Genomic DNA, 21,673 nt, shown 5'->3' with positions numbered 1-21,673 from the left:
CAACAAACACTGGCAGTTCAGGGCCCTTCAATTTGTCCATAGCTCAGCACCCAGGGTGTTCTCCAAAGTCCTAGTTTCCCTGATTGCAGAAATCAGGAAGAAGGGTAACTTCATTTTCCACTTCTTGGATGACATCCTGATATTGGCAAAGAATTACCAATCATTGATTGCCCACTGAGACATCGCCAGATCGATCTTGGAGAACCATGGTTGGGTTTTGAATTTCCAGAAGAGTCAACTCCAACCTAGTCAACAGATGATCTATCTGGGAGCCTGGTTCAATACAATCTAGGGTTTGTCCGTCTATCAGAAGACAGAAGATATCCGCTGAAAGAGAAATTGAGGAGAATACTTCGTCTTTGCAAGATCACTGGAAGAGCTTACATGAGCATCTTTGGGTCCCTTTCATCTTCTATAAGCATTACCCGATGGGCTCAATGGCATCTCCGGATCCTTCAAAGATCCTTTCTCACCCAGTTCAAGCATCTGGATTTGAACCAGCCCATTCATCTTACATCCAAAGTAAAGGAAGCTCTCAGATGGTGGCTCTCAAAGGCAAACCTGACCAAAGATTTTCCCCTGGGAAAGGCATAGGCAACCTTCGGTTCTCCAGATGTTGTGGACTACATCTCCCATAATGCTCTTACACACATAATGCTGGCAAAGCATCATGGGAGGTGTAGTCCAAAACATCTGGAGAGCCGAATGTTGCCTATCTCTTCCCTGGGAGATATACCTTGGGTGGTAGTCACCACAGATGCATGCCAGAATGGGGTGCCCATTTGAACCAGATATACCTTCAAGGGATATGGCCTGTATCCCTCCGAGGAGCATCTTCAGACTATCTGGAACTGAGGGCGGTTTTTGAGGCCTTGCATCACCTTAAGTCAAGAATCAGACACCACTGTGTGAAACTACAGGTGGACAACACTGCAGTGGTGGCATATGTGAACCACCAAGGAGGTACTCACAGTCCAAGGATGATGAGTATCATGGTTCCTCTCATGAAATGGGCACAAAAACACCTTCTGGGATATGTGCAATTTACCTTCCAGGTTCCATGAACATCAAGGTGGATTTCCTGAGCAGACACAACATTTTGCCAGGAGAATGGTGTCTAGCAAAATGGGCCTTTCAGGAGTTGGTTCACAGATGGGGTCTTCCAGAAATCGACATGATGGCCAACTTCCAGAACAGACAGTGTTACGGTACCACCTTCCGAGCTCCAGACACAGTCGTTAGTCACTTGTATTCCCGGTTCCCCCAATAACGAGACCAAGCTCCATTATGAGGGTAAAACATGAACTGAGGACTGGAACAGCCAGCCTGCCTTTTATTTGCATTTCACACACACAGGCCACACCCAAGGGGAGGCATAAAACAACCACTGGCATCGATGGTACATCCCACACATTCCCTCCCCTTGGTGTGACACATAATCTTATTATACAGGCAGTTTAGAATATATTTTTATACAACTTTCATAACTCCAAATCCATCCATCATATTCACATAAAAGGCACATATTCAGATTCAGCATACTTAAATCATAAACAGTCTCAAAAATCACACCAATCCCTCCAGTGAATCCAAAGTTACTCGAATGTCTGTTTATGACCGACCGCAGCTACCGTTTCGTGCCCAAAAGAGTTCCCTGGATTCGGGCTATACGGTCGGTCACTTGTTGGTCTAAAAATGTCTACGTCCTGTTCGAAGTGGATCGGTACTTCGACTTCGTTGTACTGTCGAAGTATCGTCGATAGTACGGGTCGGCGGATTCGAAGGTAAAATGGCCGCCGCCACGTGGCCCTTTGTCCGATGTCGGCCACCACGAGGTTTTGATAGCTTTAGCGCTTCGTTGGTTTTGGCTGTATTCGAACTGTTAGTTGTGCAAAGTCACAACTCTCCGCAGGGCCTCTCAGGGACCATGAGTACTGGGCAAATCAGACGAACCCAATAGGTTTAGTCCAGCGGGATGGGTCTGTCACATGGCTCCCTCCTTGTGGAACACTCCGGCAGACCCGGCTTGACCCTGTGGCGGGTCAACTTGGGGATGACCGGACTTAGAGAGAATAGGGACGTCTATTTGCCGGGATAACCCATCCGCATTCCCATTCTGCTTACCGGGTCGGTAGCTGATAGTGAAATTATAAGGCTGCAAGGCCAAACTCCACCTCAGCAGTCTGCCATTGTCCCCAGAGACCCGGTTAAGCCAGACGAGGGGGTTGTGGTCTGTTACGAGGGAAAATTCTTGTCCGTATAGGTAGGGGCTCAGTTTCTTCAGTGCCCAGACCAGGGCTAAACACTCTTTCTCTACTGCCGCATAACTCACTTCTCGAGGTAGTAACTTTCTGCTGAGATATGCGACAGGGTGTTCTCCGCCATCCTCCCCGACCTGGCTCAGCACAGCCCCCAGTCCATACATGGAAGCGTCTGTGTGGACAAGAAAACGTTTGTTAGGGACTGGGGCAGCCAGGACAGGGGCATTCACAAGAGCCTGCTTCAGGGCTTGAAACGCGGCTTCACAAGCTGGAGACCACAGGACCTGTCTAGGTAAATTCTTTTTAGTCAAATCAGTTAGGGGCTTGGCAATCGTACTGTAGTCGGGGACAAAACGTCGATAGTAACCCGCTGTCCCTAGGAAGGCAAGTACTTGGGTCTTGGTGATAGGTGTGGGCCAGTTAGCTACTGCTTCCACCTTGGCCGGTTCGGGTCTCTGGCTCCCACAACCCACCCGGTGACCCAAGTACTGCACTTCTGCCATGCCTAAATGGCACTTGTCTGGTTTCAGAGTCAGGCCGGCGGCCCGAATCTTGTCCAGCACTACCCCTACGTGTACTAGGTGGTCTTCCCAAGACTCACTGTAAACCGCGATGTCGTCCAGGTATGCACATGCAAATCCCTGGAAGCCATCTAGGAGCCTATCCACCATACGCTGGAAGGTAGCCGGAGCGTTCTTCATCCCGAATGGCATAACCCTAAACTGGTATAGGCCAAACGGGGTGACGAAGGCCGACTTGGGGATAGCATCCTCGGCCAGGGGGATCTGCCAGTACCCTTTACATAGGTCAATGGTGGTCAGGTAGCGCCCCCTGGCAATGCGGTCTAATAACTCGTCTATCCGGGGCATCGGGTAGGCGTCCGTGGTAGTCCGCTCGTTGAGCCGCCTGTAATCCACACAGAACCGGGTGGTCCCATCTTTCTTGGGTACTAGGACTACGGGCGACGCCCACGGACTATCGGAGTGCTCAATAACCCCCAGCCGGGTCATCTCCTGTATCTCCTTCCGCATTCCTTCTCGGACTGCTTCCGGGATGCGGTATGGAGGTTGTCGTAGGGGGTTCTGTCCGGGTGTCTCGACCTTGTGTATAGCTAGTGGGGTGTACCCTGGTTCTTGGGAGAATGTCGCCTGCTTCTCCCACAGAAGCTGTCTTGCCTGGGTTTTCTCGGCCGGGCTTAGTCGGTCTCCTAACTGTACGAGGCTAGTAAGGTCGGTCTGGGGATCCCTTTCTAACAGGTCCGGTAAAGGTAAGTTCTCGGTGTCGTCGGTAGCTGGGGCACAAACTGCTGCAACATCTTCGGGTCGTTCCTGATACTCCTTGAGCATGTTCACATGAAAGGATCGTTGTACCCTTTCATCCGAACAGCTGGCTATGAGATAGGTAGTATCGCATACCTGAGCTAACACCTTGTACGGGCCCTGCCAAGATGCTTGCATCTTGTTTGCCTTCACAGGTTTGAGCACTAGGACCTTCTGCCCAACCTGGAAGACCCGCTGTCGAGCACCCCGATCGTACCATCGTTTCTGTTTCCCCTGGGCCGCCCGGAGATTTTCCCTTACCATCAGGGATAGTTTCTCCATACGGTCCCGGAGTTCCAGCACATACGGTACTATGGGGGTCCCTTCTTGCTCTGTCTCCCCCTCCCAGTGTCCTCTGATGAGATCTAGGGGTCCACGAACCCTTCTCCCATAGAGTAACTCAAAGGGGGAGAACCCAGTTGATTCCTGGGGCACCTCTCTGTATGCAAATAGCAGATGAGGCAGGAATCGCTCCCAGTCTCTGCAAGTGTCAGTAAAGGTCCTCAGCATCTGTTTGAGGGTACCATTAAATCGCTCGCAGAGACCGTTAGTCTGTGGGTGATAGGGTGAACTAAGTAGCGGGTTGATGCCGCACACCTTCCACAGCTGCTGGGTGAGCACAGCGGTAAATTGGGTTCCCTGATGCGAGAGGATCTCCTGCGGGAACCCGACCCTAGTAAAGACTTTAACCAGGGCATCAGCAACCGTCTCTGCCTCTATATTGGACAGCGCTACTGCCTCTGGGTAACGGGTGGCGTAGTCCACCACAGTAAGAATATATTTCTTACCGGATGGACTAGCCCTGGCCAGTGGACCCACAATGTCAACGGCTATGCGGGAAAAAGGCTCTCCAATGATAGGCATCGGCTGTAGCCTAGCTTTTGGGTGATCTCCCCGCTTACCTACCCGTTGACAAGTGTCGCACGTGCTACAATACATCCGCACATCCCGGTTAAAATTGGGCCAGAAAAAGTTTTGGGTGATTCTATGAGCGGTGCGGTGGGAACCCAGATGACCTGCTAAGGGCACGTCATGCCCAATCCGCAGAATCTCCTGCCGATACTTTGCAGGTACTACTAGTTGTCGCTTCTGCGCAGGGGCATTCGGTTTCGGGGAAGGTTTCGGGATCCTGTACAGCCTATCCCCCACCCACTCGTAGTGTTCCCCACCTACTCCTTCTTCCCCAGCGTCGGCCCTGGCTCTGTACTTGGCTAACGTCGGGTCCTCCCTAGTTTCTTTCCCGTACATCTCTGGGGTATCCCAGCCGAACGGGGCCTGGTCTAAGGTACAAGTCGGGGTAGAGAGTCTTACCTGGGTCTCAACAGCAGGTGGGCCGGCCTCAGTGGCACGGGTCTGGGCACGGGTCGTAACAGCGTCCACTGCAGCGGGGCCCATAGGAGCAAAGGCCGAAACCAGGGGGGCCAAGTCGTTGCCAAGAAGAACATCAGCGGGTAAATCCTTAATGACCCCCACATTCACGTGTCTAGCGCCCACTCCCCAATCCAAATGTACCCGGGCCACGGGTAGACGAAATACTGCACCCCCGGCTACTCGTACTGCCACGGTATCCCCGGTATGTTGCGCTTCGGACACTAGGTGCTTTTGGAGCAAAGTCAGGGTTGCACCAGTGTCTCGTAGCCCACTGGCTTCCTTTCCGTTGACCTTTACACTCTGTCTGTGGTGTTGTCGATTGTCCTGGTGGGCAGCCTGAACAGGGTCCGCCTCATGTAATATGCCCCAGCATTCCTCTTCCTCTACACAGTGGACGGCTGGAAGAGGTGCTGGGGAAGGGGCCCCCGTGGGTTTCCTCCAGGACTGGTTCCTGTTGGCACGGTTCATCGGGCACTCCTGTCGCCTGTGCCCTAGCTGATTGCACAGGAAGCACCGAAGGGGTTCAGAGTACTCTCGGGCGTTAAACCGGGGTGGACGTTGGTACTGGGCAGCCGGAGGAGGTGCGGAGGGTCTGTTTATGGGAGGCTGATACGTGGCAGCGGTTGGTTGGTATTCCGCTCTGGCTGTGGCCTTGGTGATGGAATGGTCCAGTCTGCGAGCGTCAGTGTACTCGTCGGCCAAGCGAGCCGCCTCGTGTAGAGTGGAAGGCTTACGGTCTCGTACCCACTCTCTGACCCCTGTCGGCAATTTGTCGAAACAATGTTCCAATAAAAACATCTGCAGCACCTCTTCTCCCGACACCGCCTGGCACCCTGCCATCCAGTGGGCGGCTGTGCGATGTACCTTGCAGGCCCATTCCACGTATGAGTCCCCAGTTGTTTTTGCAGTGTCCCGGAACCTCCTCCGGTATGCCTCGGGTGTAACGGCATACCGGGCAAGTAAAGCTTCCCGGACGGTAACATAATCCCCGATCTCCTCATCCGGAATAGCCCGAAAAGCGTCGTTGGCCCGGCCGGATAACTTGCCGGACAGTATAGCAACCCAGTCTGCCGGGGGTACCTTGTGCAGAGCACATTGCCGCTCAAAATCCGCAAGGTACCCGTCAATCTCTCCTTCGGTCTCACTGAAGGCTTTGAAGGCCGCAAACGGCACTTTCTGTTTGTCCCCCGGGTTTGCTGTGACTGGGGCCGCTGCAGTACCGTTTTGGCGTAGCAGGCTGGCCTCCACAGCGGCTTGAACCTGGGTGACGATCTCCGCGGAGGGGTTGGGGCCATAATGGGCCAGCCGAATTTTTACCGCCCGGTCAAACCTTGCCTCCTCGGGGGTTCTGTCGTCTGGGCTGGGTCCATTGGTTCCCTCTGCCGCTGGTACTCCATCCATTTCCAGCAATAAAGCAATAATGTCCCTCTTCTTGAGGTTACTGGCCTGTCCGCCCCTTTGTTCCAATAAGTCTTTTAAGGTAGCTCTTCTCAGGTTTTGGTATTGTAGTTCCATTTTATTCTTGGTCGTAGCGGTTTCTTTGGGCGTTGAAGATCATCCCACCGCTGCCACCAGTTGTTACGGTACCACCTTCCGAGCTCCAGACACAGTCGTTAGTCACTTGTATTCCCGGTTCCCCCAATAACGAGACCAAGCTCCATTATGAGGGTAAAACATGAACTGAGGACTGGAACAGCCAGCCTGCCTTTTATTTGCATTTCACACACACAGGCCACACCCAAGGGGAGGCATAAAACAACCACTGGCATCGATGGTACATCCCACACATTCCCTCCCCTTGGTGTGACACATAATCTTATTATACAGGCAGTTTAGAATATATTTTTATACAACTTTCATAACTCCAAATCCATCCATCATATTCACATAAAAGGCACATATTCAGATTCAGCATACTTAAATCATAAACAGTCTCAAAAATCACACCAATCCCTCCAGTGAATCCAAAGTTACTCGAATGTCTGTTTATGACCGACCGCAGCTACCGTTTCGTGCCCAAAAGAGTTCCCTGGATTCGGGCTATACGGTCGGTCACTTGTTGGTCTAAAAATGTCTACGTCCTGTTCGAAGTGGATCGGTACTTCGACTTCGTTGTACTGTCGAAGTATCGTCGATAGTACGGGTCGGCGGATTCGAAGGTAAAATGGCCGCCGCCACGTGGCCCTTTGTCCGATGTCGGCCACCACGAGGTTTTGATAGCTTTAGCGCTTCGTTGGTTTTGGCTGTATTCGAACTGTTAGTTGTGCAAAGTCACAACTCTCCGCAGGGCCTCTCAGGGACCATGAGTACTGGGCAAATCAGACGAACCCAATAGGTTTAGTCCAGCGGGATGGGTCTGTCACAGACAGGTTCAGAGGTTCTTCTCCATTGAACATCATCCCCTAGCGGAAGGTTGGGATGCCTTCAGCTGTTCATGGAATTTCTGGATGGGGTATGTGTTTCCTCCAATTCCCCTTATCTTCACCCTCCTAAGGAGAATGCAAAGGGAATGTGTGTTGGTGATTGCAGTTCTTCCGTAATGGCCACGGAGATCCTGGTTTCCACTGTTGTTGAGCCCACTTCATCTGCCTGTGAGAGAGGACCTGCTGTCTCAGGGTCCTCTGTTCCATCCTGCTCCTCAAACCCTCGAGCTGATGGCATGGAGACTAAAAGGAGGCAATTACAAGAGAAAGGGTTCTCAGATGTGGTGATTTCAACTATGCTTCAGGCAATGAAATGGAATACTTTGGCTGCCTATTACCGTATTTTGGACATCTTCTCTGACTGGGCATCTAACAAAGGTATTTTCCCATGGTCCTTCTCTGCTGTGGCTCTCCTGGGGATTCTGCAAGATGGCCTGGACAAGGATCTCAGCCTGAACACTCTGAAGGTCCACATTTCAGCCCTTTCAGCTTTATCTGGTGTGAGATGGGCACTAGACTCTGATGTGACTCATTTTATGAAGGCTTTCATGCAGATCAGACCTTCTATGAAGTCCATTTCTCCTCCTTGGGACTTGACATTTGTCCTGTCAGCCATACATGGTTCCCCATTTGAACCCATAACAGAGGTTCCAGTTATGTACATTACGCTTAAAACATCTCTTCTGATTGCCTTCAGGTAGAAGAGTCTCAGAATTGGCAGCACTCTCATCAGATGAGCCTTTCATCTCATTACAACAGGATAGGGTGATTCTGAGTTTCAGAGTTCCGGCCTAAAGTAGTTTCATCATTTCATATGAACCAAGAGATCATCTTGCCTGCTTTCTTCCCATCTCCTTCTTCTTCTTCTTGTCTCACACCCTGGATATGGTTCGATGTTTATCGATCTACCTCGACAGAACTGACAGCTGGAGGAGATCCTCTAGGCTTTTTATCCTCCCTCAAGGGCATGATAAGGGGCTGCAAGCATCTCCTAAGACCATCTCTAGGTGGCTGGTCTCAGCCATTACTAAGACTTACGAGGCTAAACGGGTTCTGATTCGTCAAGGTCTGAAAGCCCATTCACCCGAGCTCTATCCACTTTCTGGGCAGCTGTTGCACAAGTGTCTTCTGATCAGATCTGCAGAGCATGGTCGTCTCAGAATACCTTTATCCGGCATTATCGACTGAATGTAGATCCTTTAGAGAGGCTCAATTTGGTTCTGCCATCTTATCGGCTTCTTGAACTTATGTTTTCACTTAAAAAATGTCAGCATCATATAGTGTTCTGTATTCCCTCCCCCCCCCTAGAGTTTTATAGTTTGGGCATTGCCCTGGAGTAGTGCTGCCATGGCCATGGTTGGGAAAATGGAAAATTGTTTCATACTTACTGATATTTTCCTTTCCCAGTAATGGGCCATGGCAGCACTAGGCACCCTCCCTGGTCATTGTCTAGTTACGAACTGGGGAGTTATGGTCATGTAGCCTTTTATGGGCTAAAATTTAGTCCTGTCCAATGGGAGTGAGGGGAGAAGCTAACCCTAGAGTAGTGCTGCCATGGTCCATTACTGGGAAAGGAAAATATTGGTAAGTACAATTTTCCATTATATATATTTTTTTAATCTATTAATGTAATTAATTTTTTTTTTTAATTTTTCACCAGCAGTTGAACTGCCTGTCAGTTCAGACAGTCCCCCCTCTGGCAGCACTGTGGACACTTATGGTGGCCATGTGACTGCTCTACAGAGCAGTGGGGGGACTGTCTGGGCTGAGCGGGGGACTGTTTGGGCTGAGCCCAGACAGTATCTCTTAAGAAGAACACCGATCGCCAGCGGGGGAACGGCGGCGATCGGTAGGTACATGAGAGAGCGATTTAACGTAAATTTTAATTTAATTTTTTACTATTTTTTTTTTTATTTTAACAGAGTGCCTCGACCCCTGCGTGAGGCAAATGGTGGTCACACCAGCTACTGACTGGTTTTCGGACCCCCCGGATACAGTAAAAACTGCACATTTTAGAGTGGCCTTTTATTGTGGCCAGCCTAAGGCACACCTTTGCAATAATCATGCTGTCTAATCAGCATTTTGATATGCCACACCTGTAAGGAGAAGTGCTCACTAACACAGATTTTAACAAATTTGTGAACAATATTTGAGAGAAATAGGACTTTTGTGTACAAAGAAAAAGTCTTAGATCTTTTAGTTCAGCTCATTAAAAATGGGGGCAAAAACAAAAGTGTTGCATTTATAATTTTGTTCAGTGTAATATTCATGGATATAATTGGCAAAACACAAGGTAACAGCTTATTGATCCAAGGATAAATCTGACTGCCATTTTGGGGTCAAGAAGGACTTTTTTTCTAGTTTGTTGCAAAATTGGAAAGCATTTGAGACTGAGTTGTATGCCTTCTTTTAGATAAACAACAAAAACAGATGTGAGAAAGCTTACCTTGATGGTCACATGTTTCTTTTCAGCCTATTTAACTATGTAACCACCAATGTGATTGTCTTGTAGGTGGAAGAAAGGGAAACAGAAGGGGGTATAACTGCTACTGTTATAATAAACTGCTGCTTTTAAAAAGCAGTGAAGACAGGGGACGTGGCTTGACCAGGAAGCAAGCTGGACGCGTTTGACTATAGCTCCTCACCGGCCTCCTAACCAGCAGCTAATTTAAGCACATTTACAGCAGTATCTCATCAACCTTTTCTGCCCTGTGATGTTATGGACTAACGCAACACTCCAAATCTTCGAAAAAAAAAGCCCTGAGATGGGTACGACGGTCATGGACATGTTTGTGCACCTGCTTCCCTTGCGAAACCAGAGTCTTCTCAGCCATGGGATATTCCGCCGGCTGACACTTCTCACATACTGGCGATATTGGCGGCGGACAAATCCTACCTGGCCAGAGAGCAATAGACCGCAACTCTAGAGCGGTCATGGTGGAGATCCACACCCTGGGCACAAGAACAGCTGCCTTGGAACAATGAATCGAAACCACCTCAGTGGCCCATAACGCTATGGCTGACCAATTCACTCACCTTGCTGCCCATCTAGAATCCAATGAGGCTGCCTTGGATGACCTCGATACAGGTCCCGTTGCAATAACCTCCGCATCTGCGGCCCTCCAGAGCAGCAGGAAAAAGGCCCGACATTCTCCATACTGAAACCGTTGCTGCCAGAAGTCCCGGATGACCACTAGATCATTGACAGGGCCCACAGAGCCCTCCGCACAAGGAGAGATGATAACCTACAGCCTCATGATGTCATTGTGTGCTTCCTCCATTTCCAGTCAGGGAAGCAGTGCTGAAGCCAGATGGCCCTGTCACCTACCAAGGCAAGGAACCTGCCTTTTTCCAAGATCTCACCCCTGTCAAAGGAAGACACAGATCTCTTACAAGCTAACGCTATGCGCTATGCGTGGGGACATCCCAGACCCTGGGAATAAAAGCACCAAACACCACCCTGCCAACAAGTAAACCCGCTTCAGTACCTACTCTGCCACCTGATTGGTATTCGGTCACAGAATGCTCCAAGGCTTTGGTGGCTCATCGTTGATACCCTCTTCAAGATAAGCTACCATCACCTGTTCCGACCCTGTTGGGCACTCCTCATGGCATTTGAACAGACCTCCAGATACTTGGGACTTACCATCACTGCAGGGGCCCTTCATTCCTAAGTGGAGAGTGGAGTGGGAGCCCGGGACTGTTGCTCTGCTTCCAAGGTGGGGGGAGACTGCCACACTTACCCTCATACAGTTCGGCCAACCCACCTATCCCTGGCATTCTCTTCATACCTTCTACAGGCCTTCACAGGCCCTGCCATAACTCGACCCACACGCTTGCCCAGGCAGGACTCAACTGGAGTATAACCATGTGAGAGGAAACAGGGGACAAGTGAACTGCAAGCTGCAGGCCATATCCTTTATACATCCTGTCCACGGGAGAACAGGTCACATGCAACACAAGTTTTGATGGTGTGCGAATGTTAGTCTAATTAATGTACATAGTTTTTAGGTATTTATTTTTGTGATTCTACTGGGGCATTACACTCACACACAATACTGCTGTTGCTAGAAAATGTGACATGTCAGACCCTGCAGGGTACTAAGATTACAAGGTTATTCCAGCGCACTACCAACCTTACCCCCCCACACTACCCAATTACTCAGTAGGCAATATACTGTGCCCCTCTTTGCCCCCCCTCCTCATTCTCAACATAGGTACCCTACTAGACATAACACATAGTCCACAATATAATACCAAGAGAGTTGAAATATCCAACATACAGCACATACACTACAAGTTATATTTAAAAATAATAAACAAAAAAAAACAGCAAAAAAAACCTAACTGTCAACAAGTGAACAAAAATATGGAAAGATTCCACAAAACTACTACACAACATTACTCAACACACTAAGTACGATATCTCGCCTTGAACGAACTGACAGCAAGTAATATGTCCCTTACTGAATTACCACTGTCTCCTACTCAAACGTTAGTAGCTCAACTCTGCCTTGAGCCCCCCTAACACTGAGTACAGCCACTGGACATCGAATGGGATTTTCCTGGCACACCGGGTTTGTGCTGCCGCTAGGGCATTTGACTAAATACCCCCGTCCCCCTTCCCCCCTCCTCCCACTCAGGGATCATATATGATTGCTCTCCCTGCCTCATCCCTCCTTACCCTTCTCCAAGTCCATCCACCAAAGCTTTGCAAGCATTGTCTACCATGTGTGATATGTATAACTGTTTTTCATCGCACACAGTCCATTTTGGGTGAAATAATGATCCAAAGTTTTTTGTTTTGCACATTATACTCTAGTTAATCTGTTTTTTATGGTTTAGGGGGACGTCCCGATGAAATCGATCAATGGCCCTATGGAGCCCTTGGGACACAGTTCTGATGGAAGCCGGGGCCCATGCACCCCCCCCCCCCCCCCACAGTCTGGCAATGTATAAGACCAGACTTACGGTGCAATGGTGTTTTTCTATTCTCCTTTCTTTTCGCTTCTCTTTCTTGTATTACTCTACCTTTCCCCTCTCTCTAGTCGGCTATGCGCAGTATATGCATTCCTGCTCCAGTCCTCTATGCTTATCCCCCTGTACTCTGGAGAAGTGGTGGGAGATGGTGAAGGTGATGCTGATCTTTGCCTTATATAGCGTTAACCCTCTTAGCCACACAATAATGTTTCATATAGCGTCCTTGATTGCCCCAGCATGGCTCTGAAGCTCTCAATACTAAAGGTATTAATGCCCCTCGCAAAAGACACACACTATATAGGGAATCTAAATGACTGAACCCAGACATATCTTTTAATCAATAGATGCACCTACCAAAATCTTCCCAGGTTTCCATTCCAGATAATACATACTCTGTAACAGTTGAGGCCAGAGCCTACCGCAAACACAGAGGTGTGGCTATTCTGATCCACAAGAGATGTCCAATATTGATCACTCACACAATCTCGGATCCAGAGGGTAGGTACATGCTAGCCACGGGTCGACTACACTCACAAACAATACACCTTCTCAACATATACACACCAAATACCCTTACACCAGATTTTCTGGACCGTCTCTCTGACATTGTTGATTCCCTATCCTCGGGAATCATATTACTCGGGGGTGATTTTAACGCAGTCCCATCCCCAGCCGCCGACAGGAGCATATCCTGAACTCTCGCGGTCCCACGGCAAGGGTGGCCAGGATAAACTCCTGAACAGCTTCATCCAAAAGACAGGGCTACTAGAAGCCTGGGGGGCACAAAACCCGGACTGCAAAAACAAACAAAAAAAATTCTGCCCCTAACGACACTTACTCACGCATTTACCTTTTTCTCACAAATCACGCTGGATTCTCAAAAGTCACAAAGACAGAAATTGGATCGATAATCTGGTCTGATCATGCTGATCTTGCCATTTACCTTAGCGGACTACACACCTCCTCTCCTTGGACTTGGCGATTAAACACCTCCCTACTAATAGACCCAAATATCGAACGATATCGTCCAGGCTATCACAACCTTTTACAAGACCTTGTACAACCACACTACTGAAAGTGACACCCCAGAAACCATATGAACCCTGAATATACCAGAGTTCCTCACTCGCGTAAAGCTGCCCAAACTATGTACAAAAGCCATCAAACTCTTAGGAGCCCCTATATCCGGCGACAAAATAAATGCACCTATATCAACACTAAAAAGTAACAAAGCTCCAGATCCAGACGGTTTCAAAGGCGGCAACATTTTGAGACGAACTGACCCCACATCTCGAAACCCTTTTCCAGGATATATCGACAGGTAATACCCCAGACAGTGACATGACCCGGGCCAATATTGTCCTGATTCCTAAACCAGGAAAAGATAACACACTACCCGAGGCATACCAACCCATCACCCTAATTAACCATGACTGCAAACTCCTAGCCAAAATACTCACAGTAGACTGAACCCCTTTTTAACCCATCTAATCCACGCAGACCAATTCAGGTTCATACCTAACAGGCAGTTATTTGAGATGTTATCTGGAAACCCGGCATTTTCTAAGACACCATCTTTGGTGCTCTCTCTCAACGCGGAGAAAGCCTTTGATCGAGTAAATTGGCCATATATGTTCGAACTACTACACCAGCTGGGATTCCCCCCACCTTTTATTACTTTGGTACGAGCACTATATACCAACGTCACTGCACAAATAAACATCTCGGGAGCTATTTGCCCTCCTTTTACTCTAGGAAAGGGTGTCCCCTCTCTCCATTACTTTTCGTTCTGACGCTTGAACCTCTTCTAAAGGCAATGCGCGAAAAACCCCTCATACATGGTGTAAGAGCAGGAGATCATGGATTCCTGGTCTCTGGGTATGCTGATGGTGTATTCCTCACCTTAACAGACCCCATAGCCTCCATGCAAGCCCTGACTCCTCTCCTCACAACATATGGCACTATCTCTGGGTAAAAGGTAAACATGAAAAAGTCTTACGCATTGCCCATAGCTCTTTCGATGGCAGACATGATGATTAGGACCTCCCACCACATACACACCTCAATCAAATACCTTGGCATTAACTTGCCAGTTGACCCTTCCCAACTACACCGACTGAACTACACACCCATGATAAGCAAGCTAGTGTTGGATATGGAAACCTGGACAGTTAGACCTATTTCACAATAGGAAGGATTCACTTGGTAAACATGAACAACCTCTATTGAATATTGTTCCTATTTCAAGCCTTACCTATTCCCATGGGGAGGCAAGATCTGTCCCCCCTCCAGAAAGCTATTGATAGATTTATCTGACAAGGCAAATTACATATGGTATCTTGTCACATACTATATCATTCAAAAACAAGAGGGGGGCTGAGACTCTCATTTATATTTTTACTATTTAGCCGCTCAATTAGCACAAATAGCTCTCTGAAACTCCCCATCCAACAGTAGACGTTGGATCTCCTCCAATTTTACATCTGGACCCCAAAAGAGCATAGGGCACTGCTCCGTACAACCTGCCCATCTGTGACCAACTCGATCCAGATATGGGACAGGATGGCACACGAGGACAAGTTAATTTCTTCCCCTTCCCCACTCACCCCGATATACTGAAACAGAGGTTTTGCCCTGGGAATGAGAGCCATGGACTTTAGGGGTATAGAACATGTTAGGTTTCAGAGGCTTTATCATCTTTATAGTGGAGATGCGATAGTTTCCTTTCCAGAACTTCAAACCAGAGCAACACTGACCCCGTCAGATTTGTTTTAGATAACCCCAAATCCAAGACTTTGCTAGCCAACCAGCTACCAAGATGGCAGCCAAAAGCCAGCCAGCATTGTTTGAACGAATATGCAATGCAGAAACATATCAAAAAGGCATGATCACTCAGCTCTACTCCCACCTCTGCTCCACCACAAAAGATTGGGGAGAGTTACATTACATAGATAAATTGAATCAGCCCTTGGGGAGACCCTAGAGGGTATTTACTGGCAGAACAATCTTACAAAACAATGTTTCGGTGGCATACCACACCAGTCAAGCTGTATCACATAAATAAAATGCCCTCGGATCTCTGCTGGAGAGACTGCAGAGCTAGGGGAATTTACAAACACATGTGGTAGAGCTGTCAAAAGGTAGCATTATTCTGGACGGAGGTCCAGACACTACTAGCCCAAGTACTCACTAAACAGGTAGACCTGAACCCCTGGACCTTCTTACTCGTCAAACCAAGCAACGATTCGACTCGGTCTGAATAGCAATTGCTTAACAAAATAACATTGGCCGCTCAACTGGCTCTAGCCCAAACCTGGCTAGAACCCAGCACACCTCCCATAAACATGGTCCTTCAAAAGCTTGGGGAAAGCTATCTCATGGAAAAACTGACCGCGCAAGTTCGGGGGTCCATGAATACTGTCTCTAGGGTTTCAGAGCCATGGGAAGACTATAAGAATAACTAATAACCACAGCCCCCGACAATGCAACTAAGGCTTCTCTTGCCCACTCTAACCCCCCCACCACCCCCACTCACCTAACTTTAGATAATACTCCTTCCATCATAGCCGACTGCAGACCTCTTTACTTTTTAATGCAATTCCGTCTTACTCTTTATGTAACTTCTTCTCTCTCTTCTTACCAGAAACCCACTCTTGGGTTTCTTAAAAAGTAAAATCCTGAGGACCTGAGACAGGGCATTATACCTAACTCGCACCGGGCATCTGAGTCTCTATATGGACCAGACTATCAAAAAGAGGTGAGAGGCGTATATTACTAATACCACTTTCTCTCGCATGTACGACTATCGCTTGGGTGTCATTGCCCTGAAATGTTGTAAGGATGTAACTGTACTTGTATGTGTACTGTCTGTATGCCCCTAACGACTCTTTGATATATTACAATGTGGTAACACAACTCTCTCTGTAAACTGCAATGCATGTCATATTGTAACCAGAAAGTCTCAGTTGTCTATGAGAAAAAAAAAAAAGCAGTGAAGACTCTAATTGGCAGCAGAAGGTTGTTATTCATATGCCAAGTAAGCATTTCCACTTCCCACTGGCAAGTAGGAGGGTGTGCCGAAAACCAACATCCGAGTGGGCCTGTAAATAAAAGAGGGCCCACCAAGGAGAATTGTATGTTCTAAGGGTGCTGGTGGGTGGGGAACACTTGAACTTGAACGTCAAAGGTGAGTAGGGGTTGGGTGTTTAAGTAGGGGACTTACTCCTCCCACAAATTCAGGCCTAATGGCCTTTCTACTTGTGCTCGGAATTTAATATGTAATGGATAGTGTAAGAGATAAAAGTTGGTTGTGGTGTGCCGAAAACCAACGTCCGAGTGGGCCTGTAAATAAAAGAGGGCAAAGAGAAGTTTGAAAAAAAAACCACACTTTATTGCATTTGATTACATAACCAAGTTCCTGAAGGCCTGGTGAAGTTCTCTTTCTGGTCGTGGAATATACGTGTTGTAAATGGAGGACTTCCAGCGGCCCAGTCTCTTTATGATGTGGACCGGGGTGTTAGTACTAGAAGCTGCTGAAGCGGCTCCTATACGGAAGGAATGCCCAGAGAATGAAGTTGGGTTGTAACCCAATTTTTCCAGTAAGTTTCTTACATGCGTGGTAAATTTTGCTGTGGTGAGTGGGTGTCCTTGTAGTTGTAATAGCGGTGAGTCTGGTAGGTGTGTGCTATAAGCTGACCGTAATGTGTCCAGTGTCTTGACTGGACACCAAGCATTGTCTGTTGGAAAGAGAGGAATGATGGTGGGGTGTAGGGACTGATTTGTTTTGGTAGATGGGATTGTGAGAACGTAATAGTCGTCTATTTTTGTGAGGTGTGAGGTTTTTAGGCTGTGAGTGGTATCCCCTTGACAAACGACAGTAAATTCCCCAGGTCTTAAGAACCCATAAAAAGCCAAATAGATTGCAGATTTGATCACCAGGTTAGTGTTGGGATCAAACGGGGATTCGTCGAGGAGGTTGCTTAGTAATCTAAAGATAGGCCCATCTATAGGTAGTCTGGTGGTGATAGATGGAACTGATACTTTAGAGATCCCCTTTAAGATTTTCTTTATGGGATATGATGATAAAAATGGGGTGTTGTTAGGGAAATTTGTGAGGCTATGGTGCTGTACCCCCGTGAGGTATAATTTAATGGTGTTGTGTGAAAGTTTTAAATGTAAATGGCAAAAGGAAGCAAAAGCCACCATGGTTTGGTTTGAGAAATCGCCTTGTAATCCGAATTCAGCAGTAAATTTATTGAAAATAAGAGGAATGGAAATAGTTAATTAGACCTAGTAGGCTGTGATGATCAGATTTGGTCAGGTTTCCCAGAGTTGGTATTATGTCCAGAGGTAACTGGATCTAGAAGTTCATTTTCAGGATAGCTATAGAGTTTTATATACTGCTTTAGTCTATTGTTTGTAGATACAGTTACATTGTCAATGTTTTAGGATTTCATATGTATATGAAAGAGTGCACATTTTTGGGTTGTTTCTTTTATGTTTATTTCATGAAAACGATTTTGGGAGCAGTTTGAGACAATTTAGAGACAACACTTTTTGACAGTATCCACTCAGTTTGCTATCATTATTTACTATTCACTTTAATTTATTTGAAAATCCAACTTTTTATAAGTTTTTACAAAATTCTACTGGTTTGAGAAAAAGAGATGATCTGATTACTTTACTGCATTAGGTGGACAAATTGATATTGACTAAACAATTATAATTACTAATGTACTCATTTAAATAATTCATCCACTAGAGAACTGTGTAACTGGTGAGTGATTAAACTATTTTCATTGGTGGTGCATTTGAGGGAGTCTCAGACTCCTTACTATGCTTATACCCAATTATGAGGCCACAGTCCACATGTTATAATGTATTGTGCATGTGACATGAAAGAAGGTAGACACTGCTATTGCAGTCGAGACTTTGAACCACGTCACATGTATAGGTGACTCTTGGGAGGGAAGCACACCATGGACTGAAAAGCAAAATTTCCTTAAAAAATAAACAAAAAAGTAAGAATCTATTTATTATAAGATAAATTATTTTAATGTTTATTTAGATCACTCTACAATTTTCTTTCTTTCTTTATATGGCCTCAAAGGAGGATTCTCTGGGAGATTACCACAAGGAATTCATAAAGCATGTTTCAACTGAACAGTAATATGAGTAAGAATTTTGCAATTTATTTTGTTAACAAACTATTCAAATGGTATACAGTATATTAATTGTTTTCTTTTAAATTAGCCATGTAAGTATATTGTTTCTGTTTAGATACATTTATGATTTTATATTTTGGGCAACACAGTTTAATTGTTATATTTCTAAGTAATGTGCTGAGCCTAGGATACTGGTCTTTTCAGCACAATTGTAACAGTTAACTAGCACATAAATCTAGACATTGTTTTGTTCAATAAATAGTAAAAAAAAAATGCTTTAATTTACTAATTTGAGTGTGATCCAACCCCAAGCTAACATAAATGTTTTTATAATTCTGGTGTAGAAATGTGTGTCTCAAATTGTTGGGTTTCTCTGCAACATTAATAATGATATAATTCATTGTATGTTCATAATTAATTGGTAGTTATAGCACTTCTATTTTCCCTGCTGCAAGACCTAAAACTATTATGTTGTCAAATTTTAACACTCTGCAATGTGTAACTATTTTTTTTTCTTATTTACACTACCATTGACCTTACTTCACACTACTTCACATGATTATTTAATATGTATTAATTATATAATTATATTGTCTTTGTCTTTCTACTTATATGTATACTAAAATCAGAATTATAAATGATTGTTTTGCAGACTGCCCATTGTTTGTGAAATATGGCTTAAATCAATATTTTTAATTAGTTATATTAAGTTTATCTTCAAGTCTGTAACATTGTGACTGCCTACCATACGACTTATTGTTTGTGTTAAAATAATTAAATATGACCTTGAGAAATACATTTACAAGTTAGAATTGTAATTCATATGAAGTACTCAAAGTCAAAATGTCCTTATCAAGAAATGTTCTGGTGTAAAAAGCTAAGCAATACAACCTTCACTGGAATATATTCTATTCTGTTTTAAATAAAGTGAATGTTGATAGAGAACTTAAATGTAATCAGATGATTGGAGAATTATCAGAAAACACATGGAGCTTAACCAGTGTCAAATTCTATTTATTTAACCTATATAATAATTGTGCATCCCCGAACTGAAACATTTATTTAGAATTATAATAGCTGTAATAAAGGCAGACCTTTTTCTAGAGAAATCAACAGTTAACATTACTTCTCAACCAAAAAACTAAAACTGTGAACATCAGTTGCCTTGAGGTTAATAATATAACATTTTGATAACTAATATATATATACAAATACAAGAGGATTCTATTGGCAATAGGTAAAGAAAAGGGTGAGATATTTAAGACAGATTCCCAAGTTTTACAGAACTATAACTCCTATGTGGCTTTTCCAACTGGCAAAGAATCATGGTAGCTATGTTCTGCTCTGAAACAGTTGGGGATCTACTTTAGACGACCTCACCAATAAGTGAACATGGGAAGTATATCTACCGACCTCAAATCCTTCTGATTATGTTGTCGCTATATACTTGTTAATAATAATGCTTGCTGTTTTTTGTGGCTGTCTATTTTTGGGGGGATTTATAAAATGCATCCATGTAGGTAAAATTGCTTCATGACTTTTACAGGATGATACATTAGTTGTACATATAATGTTAAACCATTAAATGAATAGAAAAGGTATGAGAAAAAAAACAAACTTTAATTAGAGAGTAATATGTTAATAAGAGAGAGAGTGAATGTATTATTATATATCAGACTGGCCATCTCCTGGCCCTGTATTTGTTAAATATTTCACCCAAAAACTAGCCATCTCCTGGCTTTATTTATTTATTTGTTATTTTAGTATGTATTAATTGTTTTCACAATTGCACATGATATACAGTACAATGTCACAGTGCTACCTAATGTGCAGTAAACACCATAAGGGTTAATGAAGTTGAGATATATCAAGTAGAGCGTATATTTGTGACTACAAACAATTCTATTATATATATTTCACATTCCAGTGGTACGTTAAAGTCATATGCAATTGAGACCTTTGAAACAAATTAACAAAAAACAAAGAGCAAAACTAAAAAGGTGAAGTAGACCATTAAAGTGTTTAAAGTGAATATGCTGTTCTATATCTGTGAGCCGGTACATCCTATCCCTCTTGTCCCTCATTAATAAATTATTTGTAGCACCAGAGTGGATAAGTTTATTGCTATAAAATGACATTTTGATTTTACAACATGACAGGAGGCTTCATTTCTTGCATAACTTTCTTTACTTATGCCTCCAGCAAAACAAGTGACACATTCCATATAAAGCACTGTCAGGCATATATCCTCCTCTTTCTTTGCTGCTCCAGTCAATGAACAGGTCAGAGTATTTTATTCTTGTGCTATTCTCATTACTCTATGTTTCTTTTATGGAAGTTTGGATGTATTCTACTTTTACTACTGTATTATTTGTCTACTCCCTCCCCTGGCTTTTCCTCCCCTCTTACATATTTTAGTACACTGTAACTCTGAGATAAGCCTTTGATATGTTTTAAGTAAAGATTGTTGTTATTAAAAGGCTTTATCCTGAGGAATAGAACTGTGTTGGTAAAAAATAATTACAACTGCTGCAGCTGTGCTGTTCAGAAGTTCATAAACATGCCTTGCCTTGTTTGTGAAGTTGTTCAGAAGTTCACAAAAGTTCACATACAAACCTTTTAGATATGTTTGAATTCATGCAAATTCATAACATAGAAACATAGAAACATAGAATGTGACGGCAGATAAGAAGCATTCGGCCCATCTAGTCTGCCCAATATTTACTTTTACCTACTTTTAATTAGTCCCTGGCCTTATCGTAAGTCTAGGATAGTCTAGGATAACAAGACATATGGTATGTTTCCTGGGGTGAACCCCCAGATGGACTGGGCACCTACTGAGGCATTACCAATAGGAGTGACGCCCCTTACTTCTGGGGTGACCCCCACCAACATGGCCCCCCCAACTAATTGCTACTCACATCATTTTAAGGGTGACCACCCTGATGCTAGGATGAACCCCAAGCAATACATATATATGCCCAGTTGTGGTGAATGGATCTCTAGGGGTGACCCCCCTTTAAGCTGGGGTGACCCCCCCCCCAAGCATTCTGAAACCACAAAGGCACTGTAATAGAGGTGACCCCCCCTTATTGGTATCATATATAGACTACATGTCAAAAAACATACGTTGATAACATTACCTCGATGATACG

Source organism: Pelobates fuscus, chromosome 2 (assembly GCF_036172605.1).
Source record: "Pelobates fuscus isolate aPelFus1 chromosome 2, aPelFus1.pri, whole genome shotgun sequence".
Lineage (NCBI taxonomy): Eukaryota > Metazoa > Chordata > Amphibia > Anura > Pelobatidae > Pelobates > Pelobates fuscus.
Note: the sequence above shows the minus strand (reverse complement) of the source record.